A 13,592-nucleotide genomic window follows, 5' to 3' on the forward strand; every position below is an offset into this window, starting at 1 on the left:
TATTAGTATAATTGTTATGAAATTGGTTATAACTTTAAATTATAAGAACTATAGATATACGTTACAAATTTAACACGGCGTTATGATAAAATTTATTATTTCTAACACTGTTATTATTATTATCATTAAATTATCAAGGTAAAGTATCATTATATTATAAAATTCTCAAAGTTAGTACTTCTATTAAAACTATCATTAACAGTAAAATTAATATTTTTACAGTTATAATTATCAATATCATTATTATTATCATTAATAGGATTATTAACATTATCACCTTATTAGTAATATTAAGTATCGTAATTATTATCATTTTTACTACTATTAATATTATTATTACTACTATTATAGTTAATATACAAATGATATATATATATATATATATATATATATATATATATATATATATATATATATATATATATATATATATTAATACATATAACATAACAAAGATTAATATTTTATATAACAAAATGAATATAACAAACATATATATATTATTAATATAAAAAGAATATAACTAATAAATTTATATATATATTTGTTCGAATACAATTATGTATATTAATAAATGTACAAATGATATAGGTTCGTGAATCCGATGCCAACCCTATACTTGTTCAATGTCGTTCTATGTATTTTTACTACAAAATACATTAGGTGAGTTTCATTTGCTCCCTTTTTAAATGCTTTTGCAATATATATATTTTTGGGACTGAGAATACATGCGCTGCTTTTATAAATGCTTTACGAAATAGACACAAGTGATCGAAACTACATTCTATGGTTGGATTATTAAACCGAATATGCCCCTCTTTAGTCTGGTAATCTAAGAATTAGGGAACAGACACCCTAATTGACGCGAACTCTAAAGATAGATCTATCGGGCCCAACAAGCCCCATCCAAAGTACCGGATGCTTTAGTACTTCGAAATTTATATCATGTCCGAAGGAGGATCCCGGAATGATGGGGATATTCGTATATGCATATTATGAATGTCGGTTACCAGGTGTTCAATCCATATGAATGATTTTTATCTCTATGTATGGGATGTGTATTGAAATATGAAATCTTGTGGTCTATTAAAATATTGAAATGATTGTTATGATAAACTAATGAACTCACCAACCTTTTGGTTGACACTTGAAAGCATGTTTATTCTCAGGTACGAAAGAAATCTTCCACTGTGCATTTGCTCATATTAGAGATATTACTTGGAGTCATTCATGACATATTTCAAAAGACGTTGCATTCGAGTCTTTGAGTTCATCAAGATTACTATTAAGTCATATATATTTGGATATATTATGAAATGTTATACATGCCTGTCAACTGTCAATGTAACGAAAGTTTGTCTTTTAAAAACGAATGCAATGTTTGTAAAATGTATCATATAGAGGTCAATTACCTCGCGATGTAATCAACTGTTGTGAATCCTTTGTAATCGATATGGACTTCGTCCGGATGGATTAGGACGGGTTTTTACAGTTGGTATCAGAGCGGTGGTCTTAGCGAACCAGGTCTTGCATTAGAGTGTCTAACTAGTAGTTGTTTAGATGCATTAGTGAGTCTGGACTTAGACCTGGTCTGCATGTCAAAAAGTTTTGCTTATCATTTTGTGTCGAAAATTATCTGCTTATCATTCTTAGTCTAGACACATCTTATTGCATTGATTGCATGATTAGTGTATAGACAAAATTCATGTCTTAGCATATCTGCTAAATCATATCTTAGCGTATCTCTTATTGTTACCTTTGCCTGACAGTTTCCGTAGATCCCTCCGTAACTTATGGAATTTTAGTATTATATATGCATATGTAAATTATGTATTTCAGGATACTAATCTGCATCCTATAATCTATTTATTATCGAAAATCCTTCATCTGATCGTACGAGATGAATCCCTCAACCAGTTCAAGTCCCTTAGACTTCGATAGCTATTCCGATAGTTATTCCGATAACTATTCCGACATAGATATTCACCTAAGTTCCGAAGCGGTGTCACCAGAATGAATCAACCAATCATCCATCCCCAATTCATCTGATGGGTTCGTAGTCGACTTAATCAATGGAGACGCGAAGAAGGCGATCCTTTTCACCAACCGAATTTATCTCTTGGCGATGAACCTGAAGCACTTATCAGCAAACCAGTCCGAAACACTATATTTACCCTCAATTTCAGGATATCTCACAATGATTGTATGATATCCCAAAATTCCCAACCTTATTCATCCGCTTGTTCCAATCGACAATCATCCCGGAGTAATAGAAGAAGTCAACGAGCTTCACGCTTGAGTAATCAATCTAGCAAATATGGTGCAAAACGTATCAGCTTCAGCAAATCACCGGCACCAACAGTATCACCAACACCAATACCTGTACCATCAACAATCCATGCCTCAATATCTCATTTTTGTACCTCGAGTATAATCATCGTTCTACGTATCGTTCTACGTATCGTTCTACATCAATTATCTTCGTTCTTCATGGCGATTATGTAATCTCTAATGTTTTAGAGATTATGTATTCTAGTTCTAACCATAAACCAAATGAGTTTAATATCATATCAACTCATTAAATCCATAATTACATCTGAAGAAAATATATATGTAGATATGTTTTCATAAAGATTGTAACTAAAAATTCTTTTGTACAAACGGTTAATGGTGAAAATATTTTAACGGGTAGGTAATACCCGAGGAATATTTAGATTTCACCATAATAAGTTACACTGTACATTATTCAAAGCTGATTCAACAGTCATTTACTATCTTACTTACAACCACCGATATACGTATCCGTTCACCGCAGAATAACCATTCTTATTCAATTTCATATTCGGATTTTGATTTATCAGAATCCAAAAAGTGGCATAAGGAAGAACACATTTGACGAAATAAAATTTGATAGAAACAAACAAATTAACTACGAAGAATTTTGTTAAGAATCCACGCTAACTGTTCCAGATAACTGTTCCTAGCTAACTGATTTTTTTTTTCGCAATTTAATTATCGCAATTTACATTCTCGCAATTTTATTTATCGTCATTTAATTTCTGTTATTTACTTTACGCACTTTATTTATCGTCATTTAAATTCTGTTATTTATTTTACGCACTTTAAATGTCGGGACACGTATACAAGGTTTTGACATATCATATCGACCCATCTATGTATATTATTTGGAATAACCATAGACACTCTATATGCAGTAATGCGGGAGTCAGCTATACAGGGTTGAGGTTGATTCTACAATAATATATATAGTTTGAGTTGTGATCGAGTCTGAGACATGTACACGGGTCACGATACGTATTAATTAATTCGAATATTATATAGTAAACTATATATGAATTATTATTTGTACACTGCTAACTGTGGACTATCAACTGAGGACTATCAACATTGGACAATTAAAACTGTAACGACCCGTCAAAATCGCTATTGACGCGGCACGTTAATCATTGATTCCACAGTGAGGTTTTGACCTCTATATGATACGTTTTGATAAAATATTGCATTCATTAAAATAAGTGACTTTCTAAACATAGAAAGTTATAAACATGTGAGCGAGTGCTTAGGTATAAGTAAAACCCCGAAATACATAAGTCTTTAATTTACAGGTTGACATCACAGTCCAATTATTTATTACACAACGCAGTTTTATTTTGAATGCAATAAACTTTGTACAAAGCATGAGAGACTCCATGCAGGCAACAAGCACATCACAGCGGAAGCATTCTAAGGACCTGAGAATAAAACATGCTAAAAAGTCAACACGAATGTTGGTGAGTTATAGGTTTAATTGCTCGAGTCATAAACATATATAAAGATAGACCACAAGATTTCATCAAAAGTTTATCAATAGATTCTACGTAACAGAGCACCCTGGTAACTAAACTTAATGCTATAGTGATAATTACCCCATTCGTTTTAATACACGCAAACCAACGTGTCTTAAACTCAAATAACATACGTCCGTTAAAAGGCTAGCGCTCTAGCTCGAACGGGGATGTCAAGCCCTATGGATCCATATACAATTATTCGCACCCACCAGTCCATATCCTATGTACTGGCAGCTACTAGTTACCAAAGCTAAGGGATTTTCGGTTTAACTCAGTGTAGAATTTAGTATGTACTTGTGTCTTATCGCGTTTAAAATAAATTGCATGTATTCTCAGCCCAAAAATATTTAAAGTATTTAAAAAGGGAGACTATAAACTCACAGTTCAATATTGCGATTCAATATTGTAGGGAAATTGCGTAGACGTAATGATGGTAGACGACTTTATGGTTGGCCTTGGATTCAAGAACAATACCCCGAACAATACCCAATATTTCCTTAGCTTAAAGCGGTTTGAAACCCGAATTAAAACACCCTCGTATATACTTTATTATTATTAAACTTAATTTAAAATTATAATTATAATTATAAATATAAATTTAAATTTACAGAAGAAAGAAAAAGTGATTATATTTCGTCGAGTAAGCTGGCCTTTTATAGGCATGTTTCCCGATTTTGGTCCCCATGCGATCGCATGGATTTTCAGTGCTTTTGCCATGCGATCGCATGGCCGCCTGAACCCCTTTTGTTTGCTAGTTTGTCGACATCAAATAGTGTTTAATGTAGCAAAGACGTTTTCACTGTAGCACTGTAGCAAATAGTGTTTCACTGTAGCAAATAGTGTTTTACTGTAGCAAATAGTGTTTTACTGTAACAAAGTCGTTTTTACCATAGCAATTAGTGTTTTACTTGTACATCTTATAATATATATATATATAATATTAAATCATATAGAGAATTGGTTTAAATTAGTCGAAATTTTTCGGGTCATCATAGTACCTCCCCGTTAAAGAAAATTTCGTCCCGAAATTTTGAGTAGTACCTGTTTCATGAGCGATATCAGTGAACAAATGTGGATACTTTTGCTTCATTTGATCTTCACGTTCCCAAGTAAACTCGGGTCCTCGTCTTGCGTTCCAACGAACCCTAACTATCGGTATTTTGCTTTGTTTTAATTGTTTGACCTCACGGTCCATGATTTCAACAGGTTCTTCGACAAAATGGAGTTTATCATTGATTCGTATTTCGTCAAGAGGAATTACGACATCCTCTTCAGCTAAACATTTCTTCAAATTTGACACGTGAAATGTGTCGTGAACACTACTAAGTTCTTGCGGTAGCTTTAATCGATAAGCAACTGCTCCAATTCTTTCGGTGATTTCAAAGGGTCCTACGTACCTAGGACTTAGCTTTCCTCGTTTACCGAATCGTACAACGCCTTTCCAGGGTGACACTTTCAACATGACTTTGTCACCCACTTGAAATTCTAGCGGTTTTCTTCTTACATCAGCATAACTCTTTTGGCGACTCATGGCCGTTTTCAATCGCTGTTGTATTTGAATGATCTTGTCGGTGGTTTCATGAATAATTTCTGGTCCAGTAAGTTGTCTTTCTCCTACTTCACTCCAACAGATAGGAGATCTGCACTTTCTACCGTAAAGTGCTTCAAATGGCGCTGCGTTGATGCTCGTATGATAGCTGTTATTGTATGAAAATTCTGCCAACGGTAAGTGTCGATCCTAACTAGTTCCAAAGTCAATCACGCATGCCCGTAGCATGTCTTCCAATGTTTGTATTGTTCTTTCACTTTGACCATCTGTCTGTGGGTGATAAGCGGTGCTCATATGTAATCGAGTTCCCAATGCTTTTTGTAATGACTGCCAGAAACGTGATGTGAATCGGGTGTCGCGATCAGATATGATGGAGATAGGTACACCATGCCTGGAAACTACTTCCTTCAAATATAGGCGTGCTAATTTCTCCATACTGTCTGTCTCCTTTATTGGTAGAAAGTGAGCTGATTTAGTTAGACGATCAACTATCACCCAAATAGTATCATGACTACTTGCAGTCCTTGGCAATTTTGTAATGAAATCCATGGTTATTCTTTCCCATTTCCACTGCAGAATTTCTGGTTGTTGCAGTAATCCTGACGGCTTTTGGTGCTCAGCTTTGACCATTGCACACGTCAAACATTTGCTTACATAACTAGCAATTTCTGTCTTCATATTAGGCCACCAATAAAACTTCTTGAGATCGTGGTACATTTTACCATTTCCTGGGTGAATTGAGTACCTCGTTTTGTGTGCTTCATCCAGTACTAGTTGCCTTAGATTACCATGTTTTGGTACCCATATCCTATCAGCAAAATACAGGGTTCCATCGGCTTTTACTTCAAGCTGTTTTTCTAACCTTCTGCTCATTTCGCCTTTTTCATTTTCTTCTTTTAAAGCCTCTAATTGTGCTGCTTGAATTTGCTTTGTGAGATCAGTATGAATTGTAATATTCAAAGCTCGGACCCTAAGAGGTTTTACTCTTTCTTTCCGACTTAGGGCATCAGCTACAACATTAGCCTTTCCGGGGTGGTAACGGATTTCACAATCGTAATCGTTTAACAACTCTACCCAGTGACGTTGCCTCATATTGAGTTGTTTTTGATCAAAAATATGCTGAAGACTCTTATGGTCGGTGTATACTGTACACTTGGTGCCATATAAATAGTGTCTCCATATTTTGAGTGCACAAACTACTGCTCCAAGTTCCAAATCGTGCGTCGTATAGTTCTTTTCATGAATTTTTAGTTGTCGTGAGGCATATGCGATAACTTTTGTGCATTGCATTAATACACATCCTAAACCTAGGCGCGAAGCATCACAATAGATCACGAAATCATCATTTTCTTCCGGTAATGACAAAATGGGTGCAGACGTTAACTTCTTCTTTAATAACTGGAATGAGGATTCCTGTTCCGTGGACCAATCATAGTTCTTTCCCTTTTGAGTCAATGCAGTTAAGGGTTTGATGATTCTAGAGAAATCTTGAATGAATCTTCGGTAGTAACCAGCAAGACCTAAGAATTGGCGGATTTGTGTTGGAGTCTTCGGTGTTTCCCATTTACTAATGGCTTTGATCTTGGCAGGGTCAACTTTAATTCCATGTTTGCTGACAACATGGCCCAAAAATTGTACTTCTTGTAACCAGAAATCACACTTCGAAAATTTTGCGTACAATTCTTCTTTCTTGAGTATCTCTAGTACCAGTCTTAAGTGTTGCTCATGTTCTTCCTTGTTCTTCGAGTAAATCAATATGTCGTCGATAAAAACAATGACAAATTTGTCTAAATACGGTCTACAGATGAGATTCATTAGATCCATGAATACTGCTGGAGCATTAGTTAATCCAAAAGGCATGACTAGAAACTCATAGTGACCGTAACGGGTTCTGAACGCGGTTTTAGGAACATCTTCTTCCTTCACTCTCGGCTGATGATATCCGGAGCGTAGATCAATCTTAGAATAAACACTTAATCCTTGCAATTGATCAAACAAATCATCAATCCTCGGTAATGGGTACCGATTCTTGATCGTTAATTTGTTTAATTCTCGGTAATCTATGCACATTCTCATAGATCCATCCTTCTTCTTGACGAACAGAATAGGAGCACCCCAAGGTGAAAAACTAGGACGAATAAATCCACGGTCCGATAATTCTTGCAACTGGTCTTGTAATTCTTGCATTTCTGAAGGTGCAAGTCTATATGGAGATCGGGCTACAGGTGCAGCTCCTGGTATGAGATCAATCTGGAATTCTACACATCTGTGTGGAGGTAGCCCCGGTAATTCTTCTGGAAATACTCCGGGATATTCTCTTACAACCGGCATGTCATTAATGCTTCTTTCTTCAGTATCGATCTTCTTTATGTGTGCCAGAATAGCATAACAACCTTTTCTTATAAGTTTCTGGGCCTTCATACAACTGATAAAGTTCAGCTTTGAGTTGCTCTTCTCCCCATAAATCATTAATGACGTTTCATCCTTACGAGGGATGCGGATTGCTTTCTCAGTGCAAACAACTTCCGCTCTTGATTTGGACATCCAGTCCATGCCAATGATTACGTCAAAACTTCCTAATTCTACGGGTATCAAATCGATTTCGAAGGTTTCACCAGCGAGATTTATTTCGCAACCATGGCAAATTTTATCGGCTTTTATCAGTTTACCATTAGCTAATTCAATAGTATATTTATCGTCTAGAGGTAATGATGCACATTTTAGTTTAGAACTAAAGTCTTTACACATGTAACTTCTATCAGCACCCGTATCAAACATAATAGAAGCTAGTTGGTTATTAACGGTAAACGTACCCGTGACAAGATTAGGATCCTCACGTGCTTCACTGGTACTAACATTAAATGCCCTCCCACGTGCGGGTTCTTTGTTCTTCTCCTTATTAGGGCATTGATTTATAAAGTGACCAGACTTCCCGCATCCAAAACATTTCTTGACATCGGTCAGTTTTGTCTTTACTTCAGAAACGGTGGCATAACAATCTTTTGCCACATGTCCTTTCTTGTTGCACTTATCACAGACCACTTGGCAATAACCTGCATGATGTGTGTAACATCTTTTGCAGAACGGATGGGATCCCTTATAGTTTGGACTTGCAGTTGCCCCATCTTGTTTACCTTTAAAAGTTTCTTGTTTCTTCAGGTGAGTACTTTTGCCATTATAGTCTTCCCATTTCCTCTTTCCTTCAGTTGTCTTGACTTCGGTAATTGGTGTCTTAATCGAACTCTCTGTGATCTGGTCCATGAGTTGGTGTGCCATTGTCATGGCTTCCTGCATTGTATTCGGTTTGGATGATGTAACATTTCCTTTGATATTGATCGATAAACCGTCAATATACATTTCTATCTTTCGTTTCTCGTTTGGCACCAATTCGGGACACAATAAGGCTAGTTCTATGAAACGCTTTTCATAGTTATTGAGATTCGCGCCGATAACCTTCAGATTACGTAACTCCGATTCCATTTTTCTAATCTTGTTTCGAGGACAGTACTCTTCGATTAGCATCTTTTTCAGTTCTTCCCAAGAGGTATCATATGCCGTATCTATTCCTTCTGCTTTAGCATAATTGTTCCACCAAGTAAGTGCACCGTCTTGCAACATGCACGAAGCATACTTTGACTTGTCTCCGTTCGCACAATTACTGATTTTGAAAACAGACTCCATCTTTTCAAACCATCGGGTTAGACTGACTGGTCCCTCGGTTCCACTAAACGTCTGTGGTTTGCATCCTTGAAAAGTTTTGTATGAGCATCCGTTTCGTGAGTTTGTGTTTACGGCTGCTGCTTTGGCTGCTGCTTCGGCTGTTGCTTTTGCTGCCTCGGCTGCAGCAATTCTTTCATTCACACGTTTCTCGACTAGTTGCTCAAACTCAGCATCAGACATTTGAGACATGTTTCTTCAATAAACACAACAGATATAATTTAATCATATAGAATATTATAGGTAAAATGAGGTGTCAATAGTTAATCGTAGCATATTAATAATATGAACTGATTATTATAAAAGCCTTTTTATTCTTATTAGCATTTTATAATTATTTCAAGGGTATTACCTACCCGTTAAGTTCATACATAATAGCTAGTACAAGGAATTAACTACTAAAATCCTAAAAATATTCTACTATGAAAAATTATAGCGAGTTACTACGTTATTATGTAATAATAATAATAAGAAGTAGTAATAGTACAAATAATCATTCCATGCATTTATTATTAATAAACCAAAATAATACAATACCATACAATACCGATATTTTACATACGATTATTCTACATAACAAGATAGAGTAGCACACACAAGCAATAGAATAGCGTATGGAAGATTTATGGTTGCGAGGTCGTTTATTCAGAACTATCAGAAACTTCTTCCCATTTGGTTCTCTCTGCCAATTGTTTGTATGCACATGGTCCGACAGACATTCTGGCAGTGTATTTTAATTTTGGTTGGGGTTTTGAGGTACCCGTTTGTGATGACCCGAAAAATTCTGACCAAATTTAAACTTAATCTTGTATGATTAACGTTTCCGATACGATAAACAAAGTCTATGAAGTTAAATCTCAAAATTTTGAACTGTTCAATTAACCTTCGATTGTTCTCAACGAAACGCGAATAATTATATATAGATACATATGCTATAACTTGAAAAAGTAACAAAGTGTTGAGGATATGATACTGTGCATTAAACTTATTGGTTTGATTATCTGATTGATATATTTAACTACAGAGTTAAAAGATTATGCCAAACGATTCAAGTAAAAGATATTTACTGAGTCTCTTAAGAATTATGATATTATTACGTGTCTCTGTTGAGAGGTCCACGTTGATTTGAGAAATCATTCATTTTTAACGGTATTCGGAATAAATGGTGAATTATTTGTTTAAATAACGTAATTTGGACACATACAATAATTAGGAATATTAACTGTTAAGAATTTATTTTATGAATAACTTGCGATACGTATTTTAAAACGTGTTTATAAATATTGAGAATAGATATTAACTTGGTAATGAAACGTTTGATAAATACTATTATATTAATAAATAACGAGACAATGATTTATAGAAGTAAATGACCAAAATACTCGAAAGTTTAAGATATACTTTGGGTGGTATAATTTAGGGATAATTTAAGGCTATATTTTGACAAAGGTACGTGTCCCAGAATGAAAATTACAAGTTTTCTCAGCGTATGAAGGGACACTCGAAAAACCAGAACCGGGACATAAGTCGCGTAACAACGTACGACTTATCGGAACAAAAATTACAAGTTAACTATGCATGTGAATTTAATATAATATATAATTAATTATATAAATTAAATATATTATATATATTATTAATTATTATGTCGACAAACAAAAATACAAAAAAATGTGAGCTGGATTTTGGGGCCATGCGATCGCATGGAAAATAGGCATAAAACCCATGCGATCGCATGAGGTCAGATTTCAGGAAAGGTCTATAAATTGAATTCGTTTTTGCTCAGTTTACACACAGTTATTACTCCGTATTTATTTTATTTAAATTATTATTATTATTATTATTATTATTATTATTATTATTATTATTATTATTATTATTATTATATTATTATTATTAAATTATTATTAATCTTAATATTTTTAGTAATATTATACATAAAATATTACGACGAGGTTATGAGCATGTCACTTTTAAAAATGAGTTTTACGAGCGGGATAGAGCTAAGGAAATTATGGGTTATTTCCAAGGAGGTTATGGGTAATGTTCGGGGATATATTTATGAATCAAATCTAGTGTTTATCATCTCGTTACGTCTACGTACTTTCCTACAATATTGAATCTCAATATTAATACGTAAGTACTTATATTTTATCTATTATATATTAATAGTGTATCCATGTCTAGTACTCGAGTATATATATTTATAAATGCTTGTATGCTAAATTTCATCGTTAAACAATTTATAATGAATCACAAATTAAATCCATATATTACTGGTAAAATGTATATGATATACATGTTTTTGGAAAGCTGGCGAAAAATCGATAACTTTTCATTTAGACACCGAATAGTTTCGATGAACGGATTAAAAGATATGATCAACTGAATTATGATTGACGTTAATTGAAATTGCTTTTGAATCTACAATTAAGATTTAAACAACTTGTTTACGAGATTGATAAAGTGAATTTTTAAATATTGCCAACCGAGTAAATGAATCTTTATATAAGGCACGTCTCATTTTGTTAAACTATTGTCAAAATTGACTTTTTGAAACGACTTTGGATAACTTTTGTATGTCGATCTCGAGCATTAGGATTGTGATACACTATGACCTGACCTAGCTTGATAGACATTTATTGACCAACATATGTTCTCTAGGTTGAGATCTAGGATTCTTTGATATACCGAGTTTCGGTCACATTACGATGAACAACTGTATGTGCTGCTAAGGTGAGTTTCATATGATCCCTTTTACTCAATATATTTTTGGGCTGAGAATACATGCAACTGTTTATACATACTGAAAATACTAGATTTATATGCGTGAGTTTCATTGATCCCTTTTTAATTGATTTTGCAATATATATTTTTGGGCTGAGAATACATGCACTTTATTTTAAACGCAATGGATACAAGTACATACTAAATTCTACACTGAGTTTGAACCGAAAATCCCTTAGCTTTGGTAATTGTTAACTGCCAGTTATAAGAACTGGTGGGCACGAGTAGTAGTATATGGATCCATAGGGCTTGATATCCCCGTCCGAGCTAGAGCACTAGCCTTTTAACGGACGTATGCTATTTGAGAAGCGTACACGTTGGTTTGCGTGTATTATTAAGATGATTATACAAAGGGTATAAATTATATATACATTAAGTTTAGTTACCAGGGTGCTCAATTTCGTAGAATATTTTGATAAACGTTTCTGGATGAAACAACTGAAATCTTGTGATCCATCTTTATATACAGATTATGCGAAACATACAAACTATGAACTTACCAACCTTTGTGTTGACACTTGTTAGCATGTTTATTCTCAGGTTCCCTAGAAGTCTTCCGCTGTTTGCTTATATGATAGACAAGCTATGTGCATGGAGTCTTATATGGCATATTTTTCAAGAAAACGTTGCATTCACCAATTCATCATCATGTACCTTATTTTGACTGCATTGTCAACGGAAGTACTATTGTAAACTATTATATACGGTGATTGTCTATATGTAGAAATCATCAGATGTCGAAAACCTTTGATTTAAATATTCATTTATGGTGTGCCTTTTCAAAAGAATGCAATGTTTACAAAACGTATCATATAGAGGTCAAATACCTCGCAATGAAATCAATGAATGACGTGTTCGTCCATATGGATTTGGAGCGATCGTCGCAGTTGGTATCAGAGCGTTGGTCCAAGCGAACCAGGTCTTGCATGAGTGTGTCTAACTGATAGTTGTTAGGATGCATTAGTAAGTCTAGACTTCGACCGTGTTTGCATGTCAAAAGTTTTGCTTATCATTTTTGTCGGAAATTACATGCTTATCATTCTTAAGTCTAGACACGTTTTCCTGCATTTATTGCATAAATAGTGTATAGACAAAAATTCATATCTTAGCGTATCTGTTACTGTAAACTTTTCCTGATATCTTCCGAAAATTTCTCCGTAATTTACGGGATTTTGGTATTATATATACATATGTAAATTATGTATTGAGGAGTACCAATCTAAATTCTATAATCTATCTTATATCAAAAATCAATTCCCTGATTATACAAGATGGATCACATATCTAGTTCAAATTCCTAAAATTCCGACAGCTATTCCGATATGGATATTCACCTGAACTCCGAAGACAGTGTAACCGGAATGGATCAACCAATTAGCCATCATCTATTCTGGATGAATTGGGGATGGGTTCGTAGCCTACTTAATTATTGGAGACAAGAAGAAGGCGATCCCTTCCACCCACCACATTGCCCTCTTGGCGAAGAACCTGAAGCACTTACCGGCGAACCTGTTCGAGACACCATTTTCTCTCTCATTTCCAGAGTATCTCGTCACGATAATATACTATCTCAAATTCTGGATCTTATTCATCCGCTCGTCCGAACCGCCAATCATCCCGGTGTAGTAGAAGAAGTCAACGAGCTTCGTGCTCGGGTAGTGGCTTTGGAGAATATGGTGCAAAGGTTACAA

Source organism: Rutidosis leptorrhynchoides, chromosome 4 (assembly GCF_046630445.1).
Source record: "Rutidosis leptorrhynchoides isolate AG116_Rl617_1_P2 chromosome 4, CSIRO_AGI_Rlap_v1, whole genome shotgun sequence".
Classification (NCBI taxonomy): Eukaryota; Viridiplantae; Streptophyta; class Magnoliopsida; order Asterales; family Asteraceae; genus Rutidosis; species Rutidosis leptorrhynchoides.